This window comes from Somniosus microcephalus, unplaced genomic scaffold, assembly GCF_052327205.1.
Source record: "Somniosus microcephalus isolate GS21.2 unplaced genomic scaffold, FLI_Smic_1.0 unresolved_chr1, whole genome shotgun sequence".
Lineage (NCBI taxonomy): Eukaryota > Metazoa > Chordata > Chondrichthyes > Squaliformes > Somniosidae > Somniosus > Somniosus microcephalus.
In genome coordinates, this window is record NW_028225179.1 from 120282762 (window position 1) to 120303785 (window position 21024).

A 21024-nucleotide genomic window follows, 5' to 3' on the forward strand; every position below is an offset into this window, starting at 1 on the left:
CTGTGTGGTGAAGGGTCGTTAAATGTCAACCACATTGCTGTCAGTCTGGAATGACAGCTGAGGATGGCAGTTTACCTTTCCTAAAGGATATCAGGGAACCAGCTGGGTTTTTTATAACAAGTCTCATGGCCACCATTGCTGATACTTTTAATTCCAGATTTAATTAATTGACTGAATTTCAATCCCCCCAGCTTCTGTGGTGGGATTGGAACACACCTAATCCAGGTCATAACTCCAGGCATTTGATTCACTAGTCTGGTAACATAACCACCATGCTACCGTAATCCTGTTTATGGTGGAGAGTCTTTTGCTCTCAGATACAAGGCAGTTCGATTGTTAACCCTTAACTCAACAAGATAGCCAACACTTTTCAGCGAAGCCCACATTCTAAGAATAAATTCAATTAAAAGATAGTCCAGATTCCCATTATTTTACAACATGGTTCAATTCCTACATGGTCGCGCGCACCCATTGATGTGACTTCCTGTGTCTGTCAATTTCCAGTCAGGTCAACGGTCTGGAGCGTTGTGAGAATAAAAAACACTTTTTGTTCCTTACACTTTTGAGAAATACATATCCTATCATCGTGTTTCCGATATCTTCACACACACAGAGACCATACTGGTTTCCTTACAGACTGGATGCAGAAGCAATATTAACAATGAGTCACTGATGTCCTCACACACGAACCTGACGGCAAGTTCCCATTGTATCTCTGAAAGCTTCGGCCATCGGGTCCGTAAGGGATATTCTACATTATGTCAAGGGCCAATGGGGATCCTTGTCTGCTGTGTATTCCTCTCAAGATGAAGAATGGAGAAAGGTTGTGAAGTCGCCGTGGCGTGTTTCACAACAGCAGCAGAACTACCGTCTCCTTGCAAATAAGGGAAGTGGGATAACTGGTGATGTGGTGGGATGAAAAAGAACGTGCGGAACCTGCCTCAGCCAAACTGATCAAGCAACAACAAGCTGGATACCGGGAAATAGGCTTTATTTTATGTGCAGTTACTTTCATTACTTGCATAATTTAAGAATGAGAATAAACGGGTATTTCACCATATTTTTCACCTCCTCCCGGAATCTCCTCTGGGTCAACGCATAAATGCAGGTGTTTGTGCAGGAGCTCAAATAATTCAACAGAAGGGTGATTCTGATCGCCAAATAAAGCGAGTTTGAACCAGTGAATGTAATTGTCTCCGTGACACTGACAAAAAAGTGTATTATAGTAACTGGCGCCGTCAACACAATAAAGCTCCCCGAGATAGTGAAGAGCAGAATGATGGATGTTCTTCGGTCCTTCATCTCGGGATCACTGCTGCTCTCCCCGGTGTTGCGGCTCTTCAGGGCTCTGCGAGCTCTACTGGCCACGAAGATGTGCCTGGCAGTGAGAGAGTTCAACAGTAACATCGCAGGGTATGGAAGTAATGGGGAAGCTAAGGTGCTAATCCACTTGTAAGCTATCCATCTCGGTGAAGAGACATATCCCGTTGCTGTACGACAGCCCCACTCTATATCCCCAACAATATAGTAGGGCTCATAACGGAAATAAACAGGAATGTTTATCAAAAGTTGAGCACACACACCGCAGTTACAACCACAGTGGCAATTCTTTCGGTGCAAAATTTTACTTTTACTTTCTGACAACAAATGGCTATGAAGCGGTCAAAGGTGAACGACAGTGTGGACCAGACAGAGAGTTGGCTACTAACTACTTGTATAAAGGCAGTAAGACGACACGTTATGGTGTAGTTCAAGAATGAATGCAGGAAATGATACCGAAAGATACTTTCCACGCTTACATTGAAGAGACAGACCATGAGATCTGCTATTGCCATAGCCGCCATGTAACGAGTGATTCCTTTGGAGAGGCCGCACTTTCCCCGGGACAGGATCACAATTGACATCAGGTTCGCTGTAAGCAATGGAAAATCAAAACAGAGGAATTAAAGAAAATCACACCCGCTCAGACTTGCGTATTTTTCGAATTTATCCACTTATGGGATCTGGGCGTCACTGGCAAGGCCGGCATTTATTGCCCATTCCTTATTGCCCTTGCGAAGGTGGTGGTGAGCCGCCTTCTTGATCTGCTGCAGTCCATGTGGTGAATGTACTCCCACAGTGTTGTTAGGTAGGGCGTTCTAGGATTTTGACCCAGCGACAATGAAGGATCGGCGATATACTTCTCAGTCAGGATGGTAGAAACCTAGAAACACAGGAAGAAACAGAGAAAAATAGGAGCAGGAGTCGGCCATTCGGCCCTCGAGCCTGCTCCACCATTCAATATATCATGGCTGATCCTCTATCGCAGTACCATATTCCCGTTCTTTCCCAACCTCCTTGATTCTTTAAATGGCGTGTGACTTGGAGGGGAATTTGGAGGTGGTGGTGTTCCCATGTGCCTGCTGCCCTTGTCTTTCTAGGTGGAAGAGGTCGCGGGTTTGGGAGGAGCTGTCGAAGAAGCGTTGGCGAGTTGCTGCAGTGCATCTTGTAGATGGTACACACTGCAGCCATGGTGCGCTGCTGGAGGATGGAGTGAATGATTAAGGTGGTGGATGGAGTGCCAATCAAACGGGCTGCTTTGTCCTGGATTGTGTCGAATCGTGAGACCGAAGGCATGTTACTGAAACCGATCCCTCCCTGGGTCTCCCTGGGTGCGTTTCTGAGTCAACAAGAATCAAAAATAGAAACAGAAAATGCTGGAAATACTCAGAAGATCAGGCAGCATCTGTGAAGAGAGAAACAGAGTTAAGGTTTCAGGTCGATGACCCTTCGTCAGAACCCAGTTCACTTGCTGCTCTCTGCTCATTTAACTGGCCTCAGTCGAGAGAAAAAACCATGAGTGCAGCTTAAAAGTTGCTGGAAATTGGCCCGCTCATTTGTCACACATGATTTGAGTGACAGCTTCAAGATTTGTTCAATGATCTTTTGGGAGACCCATTACTGATCAGAAGCCTTTTCATTGTGTTAAGGTAGAGAACACCGTTGATTAAAATAGACCCTAAGCCGCTTCTTTCATTTCAAATTCGGACACAGAAGGTGTAATTTTAACCTAAGGGTCGATTGGAGCGCAAGTGTTGTAGCCCATCGACTTCAATGACGAGTACAATCGGTCGGGGAGTCAGACCAGCGTTGCACCCGCTCCCGTCCGTTTCCCCAAGGCCGGGTTATGTTAAAGTTGCCCACAAAGTCAATTCACAGCATGAGAAAAGTTTAGTGAGTCAGGGGAAACAAAATCTTGGGAGAGAGGCACGACATGCGTGTCCACATCTTTAAGAGAAAAAAGACAGGTTAAAGTTGCGCGTGGTGGGCCCAGGCGTCTTAGATCTGATCATCACTCTTAGTCCAGGCAGCAGATTGCAAGACGTCTCACAAAGGAGAAAACTCACTTTCAGGGAGCACTCGATTAGCACCAACGTTGTCATTTTAAAGCAAATGAGGAAAAGTGAGAGATTTTTATTCAATAAATTGCGACCATTAATTGGCAAAGCAAGGAACGAAGACACGGAGACAAACCGCACCTGGAGAAAGCAGCAATACATTCAAATGACGGTCCACTTAATAATATATACTTACCAGGAACACCAACAATTACAAGAATGGGATAACAAATCACTGATTCGTCGAGAACGGCGGAGCGTCCCATTTCCTGCATGAACCAGAGAATCGTGGAAGCAAAGTTCTGGGTATGGCCACAAAGACACTGCATCGTAACGGTCGTGTTTTATACACGAGCCAATCCCCCCGGGGAGATCATGCTCTTACATAAGGGCTCGCATTAGCTACGGGCCTTCGAACAAACACATTACAACATATATTTTTTCCAAACCAATAATAAAAGTGCACTCCACGATTATTTGATTCCAGCAAAGCAAAATCCGGGGCGGCACTGGGCGCCCAGGTTAATTAATTCCCTCGCTCTCTCACTCTGTTATACATGCCGCATCTTGGTGATACGGTGCTTTCACTCATTCTCCAAAGGCTCCACCGCTTCAGTTATAAAATTAAAAGGTGAAATAAAGGAGAAGGGGGAATAAAATATGACCCCGTCCATTAGCATGACACGGTCAAAGTGTACATGGTAACCAGACAAAAACCTGAAAGTGATAGAGCAAATCGCATTGACTTCAGGAGGGACAATATCGAAGTTGGGAGGGGAATCAAAACAAAGGCTGCATCTTTCATTCATGTGCAAGAACCATGAATGAGCCATAATCCAAGCACCCCAGCCATCCGCCCCTTCAACCACCGTCTGCCCCACCTGTGACAGAGAGTGTAGGTCCCGCAATGAACTCATCAGTCATCAGTCACCTGAGAACTCATTTTTAGTGTGGAAGCAAATCATCCTGGTTCCGCGGGACTGCCTAAGAAGAAGAGACCAGCGGAGCATGGTCGACCATTGAACGAGCATTGGTCACCGTCGTACCTGAATATCTTTTTAAAGTGCACTGTACCTAAAGGCTAATGATCTGCAGCCTCACCTCCAATAACAAGTGCATGGAGCTCATGGACTTCTTTGTGATGAAGATTGAGACCATCTCTTCAGCTGCCTCTGTCGCTACCTTCCTTTCCCCTGGCCCACCAAGCCAAACGTCCCCCAAGGCTCTCCCCCTGCCTAGCCCTGAACTTGCAGCTCTCTCTCGTTTCTCTCTTATCTTGCCTCATGCCCGCTCCGAGTTCATCTTATCTCTGAGACCCAACTCCCGCTCCCTCGATCCTATTACCATCAAACTGCTGACCACCCAACTTCCCTTCCTGGCTCCAATGTTACTGGATATTGTTAACGGCTCTCTCTCCTCAGGTACTGGCCCCCTTTCCCTCAAATCTGCCAGCATCATCCCCAGCCTCAAAAAACAACCTTTGACCCCTCCGTCCTTACAAACTGCTGCACCATCTCCGATCTCCCTTTCCTCTCCAAAATCCTTGAAAGTGTTGTCACCTCACAAATCCGTGCCCATCTTTCCTGCAACTCCATGTTTGAATCCCTCCAATCAGATTCCCACCCCTGCCACATTACATAAATGACTCTTTCTAAATTCATAAATTCATATGTGATTGTGACTGTGGTAAACTATCCCTCCTCATCCTTCTCGACGTATCAGCAACCTTTGACAGGGTGCACCACACCATTCTCCTCCAATGCCTCTGCTCCATTGTCCAGCTGGGTGGGACTGCTCTCCTCTTGTTCCATTCCTATCAATCCAGTCATAGCCAGAGAAACACTGGTGGCAAAGGCCATAACTACAGCTCTGGTCACCACATTACAGGAAAGATGTGACTGCACTAGAGACGGTACAGAGGAGATTTACGAGGATATTGCCTGGACTGGAGAATTCTAGCTATGATGAAAGATTGCATAGGCTGGGTTTGTTTTCTTTGGAAGAGAGAAGGCTGAGGGCAGACTTTAATGAGTTGTATAAAATTTTGAGGAGCCTAGATAGAGTGGATATGAAGGACCTATTTCCCTTAGCAGACAGGTCAACAACCATGGCATCATAGATTTAAAGTAATTGGTAGGAAGTTTAATGGGGAGATGAGGAGAAATGTCTTCACCCGGAGGTAGGTGGGCATCTGGAACCCACTTCCTGAAAGGGTGGTAGAGGCAGAAATCCTCAACACATTTAAAAACTGTTTGGATGTGCACTTGAAGTGCTGTAACTTACAGAGCTATGGACCAAGAGCTGGAAGGTGGGGTTAGGCTGGATAATTTTTTGTCGGCCGGCGTGGACACTATGGCCTGAAATGGCCTCCTTCCGTGCTGTAAATTTCTATGATTTTATAATTCATCCCATGACTGCAGTATTACCTTTGAGTCCCCCAAGACATTTGGCCCCTCGTATTTCTCAGGTACATGCTGCCCCTCAACGACATCATCTGATAAAATCTTCTGATTCCAAATGCATGCCAATGACAAACAGCTCTACCTCACCACCGCCTGTCTAGATCCCTCCACTGCCTCTGATTTGTCACCCTAATTTTCCGACATCCGGGACTGGATGAGCAAAAATTTCCTCCAATTAAATAACGGGAACACTGAGGTCATTGTCTTCAGTCCCTGCCACAAACACTGTTCCCTTGCCACTGACTCCATCTCTCTCCCGAGCATCTGTCTGAGGCTGAACCACTCTTGGTGTCATATTTGAGCCTGAGCACAGCTTCCGACCTTATATCCCCTCCATCATCAAGACCGCCTACTTCCACCTCCATAACATCGCCCGACTCCGCCCCTGCCTCAGCTCACCTGCTGCTGAAACCAACATCCAGGCATTTTTTTTAACCTCCAGGCAGGACCATTCCAATGCTCTCCTGGCCGCACTCCCACCTTGCACCCTACATAAATTGAGCTCATCCAAAGCTCTGCAGCCTGCATCATGTCCAGCACCAAGTCCCGTTCACCCATTGCCCTTGTGCTAGAGCAGATAAATCAGCTCCCAGTCTGGCAATGCCTCGCTTGTAAAATTCACATCCTTGTTTTAAAATCCCTCTGCAACCTCACCCCTCCCTACCTCTGTAACCTCTTCCAGCTCGATAACCCCCCGATATCTCTGTCCCCCTCCAGTTCAGGCCCCTTGAGCATCCCTGATTTCAATCGCCCCAACATTGGCAGCAGTGACTTCATCTGTCTGGTCCCTAAGCTCTGGACTTCCCTCTCGAATCAAAGAGTTGGAATAAATGGGGCTTTTTCGGGGTGGCAGGCGGGTGACTAGTGGGGTATCGCAGGGATCAGTGCTTGGGCCCCAGCTTTCACAATGGCCCAGAAATTCAGGCCTCCACGGGTGAGTATGCACGGGGTACTCACCCGTAGGCCAATGGAAGTGCCGGTTTCCTGCATGCACTGCGCATGCGCGGAAAACCGGTTAATCTGTTCCCCTGAAAGGAGGGGTTAAGAGATCGAATGCTTGTGCAGTAGAGGCTGCGCGTGCGCATCGAACTTCGGTTTTTTTTCCAGGTTTCTCCGGGAGGGTAAGCCTGCAGAATTTAGAAATGTAAAATGCAGGCGTAAGGCCTGCTTTTTACAAGTTAAGTGGTGAATTAATTAAAATTAAAACATTTTTTCCACAGGTTTATTATTTTTAAATACTTTAAAGCAAGGTAAGTTTATTTTTAGCCCCGTTAGAAAATAAAATTATTTTTTTCAAAAATTTAAATGATTGTTTAAAATAGTTATTTAATGTAATTTATAGGTTATTTTAAAAATGTGATTTAAAAAAAATTATTTGAAGATTTAGTGCTGCTTTGGGGCCGTAGTATTTAAAAGTCTTGACAGCACTTCCTGTCAGACTTATGAATGGAGCATTCCCTGCTCCAATTGACTCCCCATGGCCCACATGATCCCAGGGGATGCATCGAACTAACTGCGCCCCTGGGATATGCAAGCACTGCGCGCTGGCAGCTGGACCAGGTCCCGGATCGGAATTCCACGGGGGCCCACAGCTCAACAGCCGCTGCACAAGGTAAGTGCAGTTCGGGGGCTTGAACCCGTGGGAAGCCCCCGACCCAAATTTCTGGGCCAATATATGTCAATGATTTCGATGTGGGAACCAAATGTAATATTTCCAAGTTTGCTGATCACAAGAAACTAGGTGGGATTGTGAGTTGTGAGGAGGATGCAAAGAGCCTTCAAGGCGATTTAGACAAGTTGAGTGAGTGGGCAAATACATGGCAGATGCAATATAAGAAGGATGAATGTGACATTATCCACTTCAGCAGGAAAAACAGAAAGGCAGAGTATTATTTAAATGGTGATAGATTGGGAAATGTTGATGTACAGAGAGACCTGGGTGTCCTTGTACACCAGTCATTGAAAGCAAACATGCAGGTGCAGCAAGCAATTAGGAAGGCAAATGGTATGTTGGACTTCATTGCAAGAGAATTTGAGTACAACAGCAAGGATGTCTTACTGCAGTTATACAGGGCCTTGGTGAGACCACACCTGTAGGAGTGTGTGCAATTTTGGTCTCCTTACCTAAGAAAGGCTATACTTGCCATAGAGGGAGTGCAGCGAAGATTCACCAGACTGATTCCTGGGATGGTAGGGCTGTCATAAGAAGAGAGATTGGGTCGACTCGGCCTGTATTCACTAGAGTTTAGGGTTAGGGTTAGGGTTAGCATTAGGGTTAGGGTTAGGGTAAGGTTTAGAATGAGAGGGGGTCTCATTGAAACGTATATAATCCTGACAGGGCTAGACAGACTGGATGCAGGGAGGATGTTTCCCCAGTCTGGGGGGTCTAGAACGAGGGGTCACAGTCTCAGGATATAGGGTAGGACATTTTGGACTGAGGTGAGTCGAGCTTTCTTCACACAGAGGGTGGTGAACCTATGGAATTCTCTACCACAGAAGGCTGTGGAGACCAATTCACTGAATATATTTCAGAAGGAGATAGATAGATTTCTAGACACAAAACGCATCAAGGGGTATGGGGTCAGAGCAGGAATATGGTATTGAGATAGAGGATCAGCCATTATCATATTGAATGACAGAGCATGCTCGAAAGGCCGAATGGCCTACTCCTGCTCCTATTTTTCTATGTCTCTATGTCTAAACCTCTCCACCTCTCCACCTCTCTCTCCTCCTTTAAGATGCTCCTTTAAACCTACTTCTTTAATAAAGCTTTTTGAAACGTGTCCTAATGTCTCCTTATGTGGTTCGGTGTCAAATTTTCTTTGACGGTCACTACTCTGAAGCGCCTTGGGAGGTTTTACTACATTCAAGATGCAATATAAATGTAAGTTGACGTGCAAAGTAAATCAAACAACCTGCACTGACTCCATGCCTACAATTGGATTCAAATCAACAAACAGGAGGAGAGCTACATCAAACTAACCAGTGCATCTTTTTTGGTCAATGACCAGATTAAATACGGACCTGAAATTTGAGAATAATAATGCAATATTCAGCACTCTGAAAATCCTGGATAATTGTGCTCGAGATCTGTAATTAATTACCTACACATGAAGTAAATAGCTCACTGCACCATAAGAGGTTTCTGCAATTGACTGAATGGGGAGAGGGGGATTGGACATCACTGTCCATGTTGAACTACTTCTACTTTGACTTTGCTTTTTCCACGTGAATTTATTTCAATTTCTCTGGAGAAAATGGAGGAGGGGGGTGGGGCTGCAGCCATTCCATTTTCTGCTCTTGTTTATTGTCCAGTTCCAGTTTGAAGTTTGTCTTCTGTTAGAATGTAAGAACATAAGAAATAGGAGCAGGAGTAGGCCGTTCGGCCCTTTGAGCCTGCTCCACCATTCAATAAGATCATGGCTGATCAACGACCTCAACTCCATTCACTGGCCCTATCTCCATATCCCTTGATGCCCTTACAAGTCAGAAATCTATCGACTTCTGTTTTGAATATACCCAATGACTGAGCCTCCACTGCCTTCTGGGGTAGAGAATTCCAAAGATTCACCACCCTCTGTGTGAAGACATTTCTTCTCATCTCAGTCCTGAATGGCCTACCCTTTATCCTGATGCTGTGGCTTCTGGTTCTAGACTCCGCAGCCAAGGGAAACATTCGCCCAGCATCCATCCTAACAAGCCCTGTAATAATGTTGAATGCTTCAATGAGATCCCCTCTCATTCTTCTGAATTCAATAGAATACAGGCCAATTTATTCAATCTCTTCTCATACGACAGTCCCGCCATCCCAGGAATCAATCTCGTGAACCTTCGTTGCACTCCCTCTGTGGCAAGTATATCCTTCCTTAAGTAAGGAGACCAAAATTGTACACAGTACTCCAGGTGTGGTCTCACCAAAGCCCTATATAATTGGAGCAAGACATCTTTAGTCTTGGACTCAAATCCTCTTGTAATGAAGGTCAGCATACCACTTGCCTTCCTAATGGCTTGCTGCACCTGCACATTCACTTTTAGTGACTCATGTACAAGGACACCCAGGTCCCTTTCAGCATTTGCATTTCCCAATCTTTCACCATTTAGGAAATACTCTGTCTTTCTGTTTTTTCTAACAAACTGGATAAGTTCACATTTACCCACATTATATTCCATCTGCCATGTTCTCGCCTGTTGTAGGTGTTTTGCGGACCAAGTGATATGCAAGATCGATGCTCACACCATCCCTGGAAAAGATGACAGACTCAGAGTTATGGTTCAAAACGGTCTTTACTCGCAGGCCTGGGGAGAACCTTTCAGATTGCTGTCTGAATCCAACTCCACCGATATCTGAGCAACATTCACAATTACACAAAAATCAAACCCCTCCCTTGGGGGCGGGTGCAAAGCTTATCAGCATATACAGAGTTATAGCTAAATGGCAATTATAAACCATGACATTCAATCCTTCCTGCCGCCTACAAACTCGCAGTTCTGTTATCAGTTGGTCCTGTCACCTTCTGTGACTGGGGCCTAATCTTAATCTGTGACTTTACAACCATCCATTTGTCTCTGACCAGGTGGTTTGCTTGTTACATGTTTTCTTTAAGATACCAGTCCTCATTAAGTCTGTTCAAAGCACAGACTTTTGGCCTTGTTCTCGGGTTACTTCTGCAAAACAAGCACATTCTGATTAGTCCCACCATACTTTGAAGAATGGAAGCCTGTTGTGAGTTTACAACATACTAATTTTTGGTATGTTATCTTGTATATGTGTTGCCTTGCTTGGCTGAAAAGACATCCTCCCCAATCTTCCCACGAGTTGCTCTGCAGTTTAATTTCTCAGCATTTGAAGTCACTTAATCATGTTCTTAAAGCTTAGCTGGGTAAACGCAATATACAGACCTATATATCGTTTAACTCAGGGTATGGATTAACTCATTACCTCCACCTTGTACATTGGTGCTACATTATACGTATTCTAACATACAAATCTAAACTATAACAGTAATTTGGTTACTTCAGTCCCCCCTTATGGCCCATTGGTCACTTTGATCCAATATGGCCACTATGCTACAGTTTAGGATTGGTTGCTATGAGTACCGTCGCCCTAGTGGTACCAAGCCATGGTGTCTAGTACTCATACTTCCACAATCCTAAACACAGTTTTCATAATCATTCTTCTCATGCCCTACCCCTTGTTTTTTGGTGGTTAGCAACAGTATTTATTTCTCTCCTTCCTTCTTTATTTGTTTGGTTATGGCTTGTGCTAGGTTTTGGTTCTAGCAATATCCACAAAGTAAGAACAATAGGTCATTAATACGGCGCCTTGCACAACTAACAACACGTGTGACATGATCCTTATCCAGGGGTGTATATCGACATTTAGCCCCCAGTTCCAGAACTTATTGGACCAAGGAGTTTCCACTAATGTTGTACCAATGTCTTTTTGTTGTTTCTTTAAGTCTTCCTCTATTTTATGATAATACTTTAAAACTTCCTTCGTTTCCTGCCATAATTTCTTCCAAGCTTCCTCTTCCTCTTACTTAGAAATTGCCTAGGCCTCTGGTATGACATAAGTTTCAACCTCTTTATTATGTCCCATATTATCAAGTGACTAGGTTTTTGTTTCCTGTGGCCTTGGTGGGTGTATATATTGGTGTCCTATCTGTGTAGATAATTTGGATCAAAACAAAAGTTTGGTTGGGGAATGGGACAAATCAGATCTTGATATTCATATTAAGTTCCTCGGAGTCCACATCATGGAAGACCTCTCCTGGTCCCTCAACACCTCCTCTCTGGTGAAGAAGGCCCAGCAGCACCTATATTTCCTAAGGAGGCTGAAGGGATGTAACCTGTCACCCCTGATCCTCTCTAACTTTTACCGCTGCACTATAGAGAGCATCCTGACAAACTGTATCACAGTATGGTATGGCAGCTGTAGCTACTATGACCGGAAAGCCCTGCAGCGGGTAGTCAAAACTGCCCAACGCATTACCAGCACCCGGCTACCGACCATAGAGTACATATACCAGAAACGCTGTCTACGGAGGTCACGGTCCATCATCAAAGACACTACCCACCCCAGCCACAGTCTGTTCACCCTCCTGCCATCTGGGAGACGCTACAGATGCATTCGCACCCATACGACTAGATTTAGGAACAGCTTCTTTCCCAGGGCTGTCATCCTACTGAACTCCACAAATAAACTCTAAAGCCTGCACATCTGCCAATGCACTTTATTATGGTTATGTTTATGTTAATATACTACAAGCCAAATGTATGTTGAATGTTTAAATGTCTTAATCCAAATGTACACTCTCGGGAGCCACAACCCTACATTTCGTTGTACTGCACTTGTGCACTAACAATGAAAATAAAAGTTGAATTGATTGATTTGATTTGATTTTGATTTGATATTTCTGTTCAGTTGTGGTGACAAAAAATGTCCCATTGTTCCTTGGTGCTACCCTTGTCCAGTGCACCTCAAGGGTGCAATTGGTGATTTTTGTAAATCCACACTTGGATGTGTCTCCCTCGGTGGGGGGAGTGGGTGTGTGCACGCCCATGCCCTTCCCTTGTGGTGGCACCCGTCCATTACCACCCCCCTTATGGTTCCATTCTTCTGGTTATTGTCTTCATCCTTTTCCCAAAGTGCCTTGGTGGGGACATCATGATAATTAACCCAACTTTCCCTTTGTATCTCTCCTATATTAATCACGTCGTATAGGGGCTGTCCCTCTTCTGGGATTTGTGGGATAGCCAGTACAAAGCCAATCACCTTAGTCCATGGGGTCAGACAATTGCCTGCCCAGTATACTTGTCCCATTTTTTGCCCCTTACCTAAGCTTTTATTTGTCTCAATCCAAGGCTCCATATCCTTATTAGTAATCCAGTCAGGGATCTGTCCATTATTTATTTGCCTCATGTTATGCTGAGCATTCGACAATAGCCATGAGCCATACATGGCACATACTAATTCTTTATGGGTTTGGCGAGAAGCATTGTTAAGTCGATCAATAATTGTATTGATTGTTTCTGCATGAGGGACTACTATCTCTTCCACCCCCAACAATTGCATTATTGTTTGTTTTCCTGCCAGTGCCAATTGCTGGCTATTTCCAGTGGCTTGTTTTAGTAACTTCTCTATTTTTGCTTGTAGTTCTTCTTCTCTTTCGTTTACTCCTTCTATGTCCAAGCTATTAACTGTTGCTAACCCAGCCGCATACCCTGCTCCGGTCATTTTCAATACTCGCTGTTTCTTATGTCTCTGTAAGATAGGTTTTCCCTGTGGACCCTCTAAATTTTTTACCCACAGGGAGTTCCATATTTGATTCGTATGATTGTTACATATTGCGGGCATCCCAAAAGTACTCGTACTAATGGCAAGCTTAATAACTCTATGTGCCACATTAAAATACACCTCATCCTGTGTTTTCCTTATTACTACATAAGAACATAAGAACATAAGAAATAGGAGCAGCAGTAGGCCAATCGGCCCCTCGAGCCTGCTCCGCCATTCAATAAGATCATGGCTGATCTGATCCTAACCGCCAATCTACTATCACAGAACCATCACCTAAATCTAACAGAATTAGACACACGAAATAGGAGCAGGATCAGGCTACACGGCCCCTGGGTCCGCCCCACTACCCACAGGGCCATGACCGATCCGAACCTAGACTCATGTCCAAATTCCTGCCCGCTCCCCATAAACCTTTATTCCCTTTACTTCTAGGAAACTGTCTATTTCTGTTTTAAATTTATGTAATGATGTAGCTTCTACAGCTTTTTGGGGCAGCATATTGCATGGACCTACCACCCTCTGAGTGAAGTAGTTCCTCCTCATCTCAGTTTTGAAAGAGCAGCCCCTTATTCTAAGACTATGCCCCCTAGTTCTAGTTTCACCCATCATCGGGAACATCCTCCCCGCATCCACCCGATCCAACCCCTTCACAATCTTATATGTTTCAATAAGATCGCCTCTCATTCTTCTGAACTCCAATGAGTAGAGTCCCAATCTACTCAACCTCTCCTCATATGTCCATCCCCTCATCCCCGGGATTAACTGAGTGAACCTTCTTTGTACTGACTCAAGAGCAAGTATGTATTTTCTTAAGTATGGACACCAAAACTGTATGCAGTATTCCAGGTGCGGTCTCACCAATGCCTTGTACAACTGAAGCAATACCTCCGTATTTTTATATTCTATCCCCCTAGCAATGAAAGCCAACATTCCATTGGCCTTCTTAATCACTTGCTGCACCTGCATACTAACCTTTTGAGTTTCGTGCACCAGGACCCCCAGATACCTTTGTACTTCAGTACTTTCCAGTTTCTTGCCATTTAGATAATAACTTGCTCTACGATTTTCCTGCCAAAGTGCATAACCTCACACTTTCCAGTATTGTTTTCCATCTGCCAAATCTCTGCCCACTTATTTAGCCTGTCTATGTCCCCTTGCAGGTTTTTTATGTCCTCCTCACTCACTACTTTCCCTCCCATCTTAGTTTCATCTGCAAACTTTGATAAGTTACACTCGGTCCCCTCCTCCAAATCGTTAATATAGATTGTAAAGAGTTGGGGACCCAGCACTGACCCCTGCGGAACACCACTCGTTACTGATTGCCAGTCTGAGAATGAACCATTTATCCCAACTATCTGCCTTCTGTTAGATAGCCAATCCTCTATCCATGCCAGAATATTACCTCCAATCCCGTGACTTTTTATCTTAAGCAATAATCTTTTGTGTGGCACCTTGTCAAATGCCTTTTGGAAGTCTAAATACACTACACCCACTGGTTCCCCTTTATCCACCCTATATTTTACTTCCTCAAAGAACTCCAGCAAATTTGTCAAACATGACTTCCCCTTCATAAAACCATGCTGACTTTGTCCTATTAAATTGTGATTACCCAAATGTCCTGTTACTGTCTCCTTAATAATGGACTCCAATATTTTACCTACCACAGATGTTAGGCTAACCAGTCTATAGTTTCCAGCCTTCTGTCTACTACCCTTTTTAAATAAGGGCGTTACATTAGCAGTTTTCCAGTCTGCCAGGACTTTTGCTGAGTCCAGGGAGTTTTGGAAAATTATTACCAATGCATCCACAATCCCTACCGCCACTTCCCTCAAGACCCTAGGGTGTAAGCCATCAGGTCCAGGTGATTTATCCGCCTTGTGTCCCATTATTTTACCGAGTACCACTTCCTTAGTGATTTTGATCGTGTTTAGCTCCTCCCCCCCTATAGCCCCCTGTTTGTCCAGTGTTGGGATATTCTTAGTGTCTTCTACTGTAAAGACTGATACAAAATATTCATTCAGTGTTTTTGCCATCTCCATATTTCCCACCATTAATTTCCCGGTCTCATCCTCTAAGGGACCAACATTTACTTTAGCCACCCTTTTGCTTTCTATATAACTATAAAAACTCTTACTATCTGTTTTTATATTTTTTGCTAATTTACTTTCATAATCTATCTTCCTTTTCTTAATCAATCTTTTTGTTATTTTTTGCTGTCTTTTAAAGTTTTCCCAATCCTCTACCCTCCCACTAGATTTGGCTACCTTATATGCCGTTGTTTTTAGTCGAATACTATCCTCAATTTCTTTACTTAGCCACGGATGGCTGTCTTTTCTTTTACACCCTTTTCTTCTCAGTGGAATATTTTTTTTTTGGAAGTTGTAAATTAACTCCTTAAATGTACACCACTGATCATGTATCGTCTTACCCTTTAATCTATTTTCCCAATCCACTCTACTCAATTCCGCTCTCATGCCTTCATAGTCTCCTTTATTCAAGCTTAGCATGCTTGACAACAGCAACACTTATGTTCATCCCTAGGATCAAGGCGAGGACGTTCAACCTCATTCCGGACGTCCAGTGTTCCTGTAATTACAAAAAGGGGGCTGGTCATCACCAGCCAATTAGAATTATTCTATTCTTATCCGTTCTATCAGTTCAAACTGCTGTACACCTTGTTCATTTCTTGGTCTGTGGCTCTGTCTCCAGACATACCTGAAGATGCAAACTATGGCATATAACATTATCATCATACACAGCCCTATCATTGATATATGTAGAAACTCCCCTTCCCATTCTTTATACCTTCTAGCATACTCCTCACTCTCCTCAAAAGGCACCATCTCTGGCTTACTCATTGTCTTTGTTATATATTTTTAACTGAGTCCAGTGCTTCCATCTTCCTTTACCTGTTCCAGACTCATCTATATGTGTCACTGTTCATTAATACTTCATAAGGTCCTGACCATCTGGGTGCTAGCCCTGGTTTGGCTGGTATTATTTTGGCCACCACCTTGCTACCTATTGCTGGGACCTCCTTCTGGTCATCCTCTTTATCCTGTTCTAGATCCCGTATAATCTGTTGGTATTTGGCCTCATGTCTGAGAGAGTGTAATTGCATACACAATTGTTTAATAAATCTCCTAATTCTATCCTTCAGGGGCACTACATCCTCACCCCCGGTAGTGACTCCTTCCGGCAGTGTCATTGCTCGTCTTGTCATTAGTTCGAAAGGTATCAGCCCCGTGGTTCTATTCAGAGTTGATCTAAGTCTCATCAGTATACTCGGGAGTAGCTCTGCCCATCCCATCCCCGTGTCTTCTATTGCTTTAGCTAAGGATAATTTAAAATCCGGTTCATCCTTTCCACCATCCCTGAACTCTGAGGGCGGTATGGTATGTGGAACCTTTGTCTGATACCTAATAATGGACATGTTTCCTTTATAACCTTCCCTGTAAAGTGTGTTCCCTGGTCTGAATCAATCTGCAGCGGGACCCCCCATCATGTTACTACCTCCTCTGCCATTATTCGTGCTACTGTTGTTGCCATACAATCTCTAGTGGTGAATGCTTCAACCCATCGAGTAAATTGATCTATTATTACCAAACAGTACATTTTCCCCTTTGATTTCGGTAGAGGTCCAGTAAAGTCTATCTGCAACTTCTCCCATGGGCCTCTTGGTCTCGGCTGATGTCCCCACTTTACCTTGACAGGTTTCCCGATGTTATACTGTGCACATTTGGAGTAATGTCTCCAGAATCTGTCCACAGCTTGTTTCATTCCGGGCCACCACCAGCATCGCTGGAGGTTGTTTAACATATTGGATATACCTGTGTGTCGTCTGCCATGGTACATTTTCATTATTTCTTGTTGTATACAGCTTGGTGTACATATTTGCTGCACTTTCCTCCATATTCCCCCCGCCCTTTCTCTTGTGCCCCCTCGTTCCCATAGCTGTTTCTCCTCCTGGGATACTTCCTTATGTAATTTGGATATATCTATATCTTCTGGCAATGCAGTTATAGCAGCTATGTCTATCTGTGTTTCTGGTTCTGTGTTGCTCTTGTTTGCCACTGCAATCTGTTGCTCTACCACTTTTCTGGCTGCACGATCTGTGGCTCTATTTCCCTTTTCTGTGGGGGAATCCCCTCGCTGATGGGCTTTTACCTTTACTACTGCTGTTTCCATGGGTAGCCCCGAGTTGGCTACCAATTTATTTACTAAGTCCTCATGCTGTATGTGTTTGCCCCCCTCCCCTCCCGAGGCAATATACCCCCTTCTACTCCAAGCTGCCATATAAACATGTACTATGCCAAAGGCATAGCGGCTATCGGTATAGATATCCACCCATTTCCCTGCTGCCAATTTCAATGCCTCTGTCAGTGCCGTTAGCTCGGCAACTTGAGCTGAACTATCCCCTGGTAATCTTCCTTTCCTCTGGATGATGCCGGCTCCCTTCACCACAGTCCAACCTGTTCATGGTGTTCCGTTAACATATTTACGGGACCCGTCCACATATAGCTCTAGGTCTGCCTCTGTCAAAGGTAATTCCCTGATCCTGTCTACATACTCTAACTCCTCTTCACTGGTGCAACAGTGTGCTTCCCCTTCCATTTCCATCATAGCTGCGGGGTTCTGGCTCATGTCTGTAACTATCTGCATAGATTTATCTTTGGGTAACAGGACAGCCTCCCAAGCAGCCTTCCGGCCATTTGAGATGGTGCTGCAATTAGTTTACAAGATAACTTCCATTTATCGAATCATAATTTACTTTCTATCACTGTGGGGAAATATTAATTTAACATTAAGAAACTTAAATTTAATAATGTAGAATATCTTTCAATTTTATTCAGTAATAGGTGGAGCAAAATATTGCGTCACTTCACGTAAATAAAAAACATTCCCGATCGAAAAAGACAGTTGTGTTTTCACACATTAACTAAACACAAACACTTGGGCTTCTTTGGTCAGATTCCCTTTCTCAGCTGCCCGTGAAGTGCGTTCCTTGATCGGAATCTATTTGTAAGGGTACCCCCACTTTGATAAAATCCTGTATAGGCTGGGCCATTTCCGCATATTCTGGGATAATGTTCCGGCAATAATTCAATAATCCTAATACCTGCTTGACCCCCTCCCCTCTCTGGCACTGTCCCTTCCTGCTGCCCTCTCTAGCTGCTTGTAAGTACGGGACTGTGATAAACCAAAGCACGCAGCCAGTGATTGCGTGCTGTTCCCCTTGGTCCTAATGCCACTACATTCTGTTTTTGGGCATTTGTCTCTTCCCTTGTGTTAGTATGCATCCTAGGTAGATTTCTTCATCCTTCCCTACCTGTCCCTTTCTAGGGTTTAACTTTAGTCCTGCATTCTGTAGGGCTCCCAGTACCATAGTCAATTAAATATTGTAGAGGGACCTGCCACTATCAGATGTTCTTGCAGAGTGGAGTTATCTTATTCAATTCAGACTAAACCAATTTACACCAACCAGAATTTCACTGTGGCCACAATGAAAGTCTGGTTTTAATAGGTTAATTTACCTCATAACTCCAAGGTTAAATCTTAGACTGAAACTTAATCTTTTGTTAAACAAACTTTTTGTTGCTCTTCTCAGTTTTTACACACCAGCTTAACTTAAATTGTAGTAGCTTTTTTTTCATTCTGGGGGCACAATCTTATTCGCACATTCTTAAAACTTCCAAAATCCAAGACAAGACAAAAGGGTTAAATGTCTTTTTTTATCACAGAGAAGTGGGTGGAGCTAAAACACACAACAGACATTTTTCCTTTTTTCAGGACAGACTTTCAGACAAAGGAATATTGTAACTTCTTAAACATTCATAGTCAGGAATACATTCACACTTTAACACACAATTTCATACAACCTGAAATTCCAGCATATTTTTAAGGTTCCTTTCACTCAGCAAATCTTGTGTTTTATTTGTCTCTGTACAGATGTAAATAACTTCCATGTTGGTAACGCTTTAAGTTTATCTTTTTTTCCTTTTTAAATCGGTGACTGAGCAGCTTTCCCTGGCTTTCCAAATCCCTGTTTTTTTCCTTCCTTCGCAGAGTTTTCAAATTGGTTAGCCTACAAATTAGATCTTTCTCCTTCTCTATTTCTCCCTTCTGTTTCAACTCCTTACATTGTTTCTGGTAACAAGCTAAGATTACCATTCCCCCTTTTCTTCCTTATCCTTTGTTTGTCCTTTCCACCAAGCCCTTTGCTTTCTGGCACTGTCTTCCGGGTCCCATCCTTTCCTTTTCATTGATTCAATTAATTTTTTATTTTTATCTGCCAGGAATCGGGTTATAGAATCCAGGTCCCCCCACAGTGGGGAATCCTTCTTTCCATCTCTTGTTGTTTCCATGATTCTAAATTCACTCATCTCACTTTATATATCTCTTCTCAGATTTCCTTCTTTACTTCCTGTCAATCACTCCGTTACGTTGAACACACACACCAACCCTTTAGTCACGAGATTCTAATTCTGTGGGGTCTGTATCTTTGTGACTATTGGGTTATTTCATTCACTCACGATTGTAAAATCATTCATTCCTTTACTGAGGATTTGCCGCCTCCTGGCTTATGAGGATTTCCCGCCCTCCGGGTTAGGGGATTTGCCGCCCCTGCCAACCTTTTCCTTTACTGAGGATTTGCCGCCTCCCGGCTTAAGAGGATTTCCCGCCCTCCGGGTTAGGGGATTTGCCACCCCCGCTGACCTTTTCCTTTACTGAGGATTTGCCGCCTCCTGGCTTAAGAGGATTTCCCGCCCTCCAAGTTAGGGATTTTGCCGCCCCCGCCAACCTTTTCTGAGATCGCACCAGCTCCTCCTAGTCTGTTTCTTTTAGTTCTTATTTCACCGCCTTTCTGAATCTTACAGCATGTCTGAACTCTACCGAGGGGTGGTAAGGTAAAATGTACTTACCCTTCTCAACCTGACGATACTGCGACTCGGAGATGGTTGCTGATCCTGCCGACTACGCCAATTGTTGTAAGTGTTTTGCTGACCAAGTGATATGCAAAGATGACGCGCACACCATCCCCAGAAAAGATGACAGACTCAGAGTTATGGTTCAAAACGGTCTTTACTCGCAGGCCTGGGGAGAACCTTTCAGATTGCTGTCTGAATCCGACTCCACTGATATCCTAGCAACATTCACAATTATACAAAAATCAGACCCCTGCCCTAGGGGTGGGTGCAAATCTTATTAGCATATACAGAGTTATAGCTAAATGGCAATTATAAACCATGACATTTAATCCTTCCTGCGCCTACAAACTCGCAGTTCTGTTATCAGTTGGTCCTGTCACCTTCTGTGACTGGGGCCTCATCTTAATCTATTACTTTACAACCATCCATTTGTCTCTGACCAGGTGGTTTGCTTGTTAAATGTTTTCTTTAAGATAACAGTCCTCGTTAAGTCTGTTCAAAGCACAGACTTTTGGCCTTGTTCTTGGGTTACTTCTGCAAAGCAAGCACATTCTGACTAGTCCCAACATACTTTGAAGAATGGAACCCTGTTGTGAGTTTACAACAAACTAATTCTTAGGTATGTTTTCTTGTATATGTGTTGCCTTGCTTGGCCAAACAGACATCCTCCCCAGTCTTCCCATGAGTTGCTCTGCAGTTTAATTTCTCAGCATTTGAAGTCACTTAATCATGTTCTTACAGCTTAGCTGGGTAAATGCTATGTACAGACCTATATATCATTTTAACTCAGGGTATGAATTAACTCATTACCTCCACCATGTCCATTGGTGCTACATTATACATATTCTAACATACAAAACTAAAGTATAATAGTAATTTGACTACTTCATCGCCCATTCACTGAGCCTGTCGAGATCCCCCTGAAGCCTCTTCACATCCTCTTCACAATTGATACT

General features: G+C 44.0%; 1 pseudogene; it reads right to left on the minus strand.

Moving 5' to 3' along the window:
- Positions 1–983: 983 nt before the first annotated feature.
- On the minus strand, positions 984–1907 carry LOC147095751 (putative G protein-coupled receptor 139; annotated as a pseudogene).
- Positions 1908–21024: the final 19117 nt, after the last annotated feature.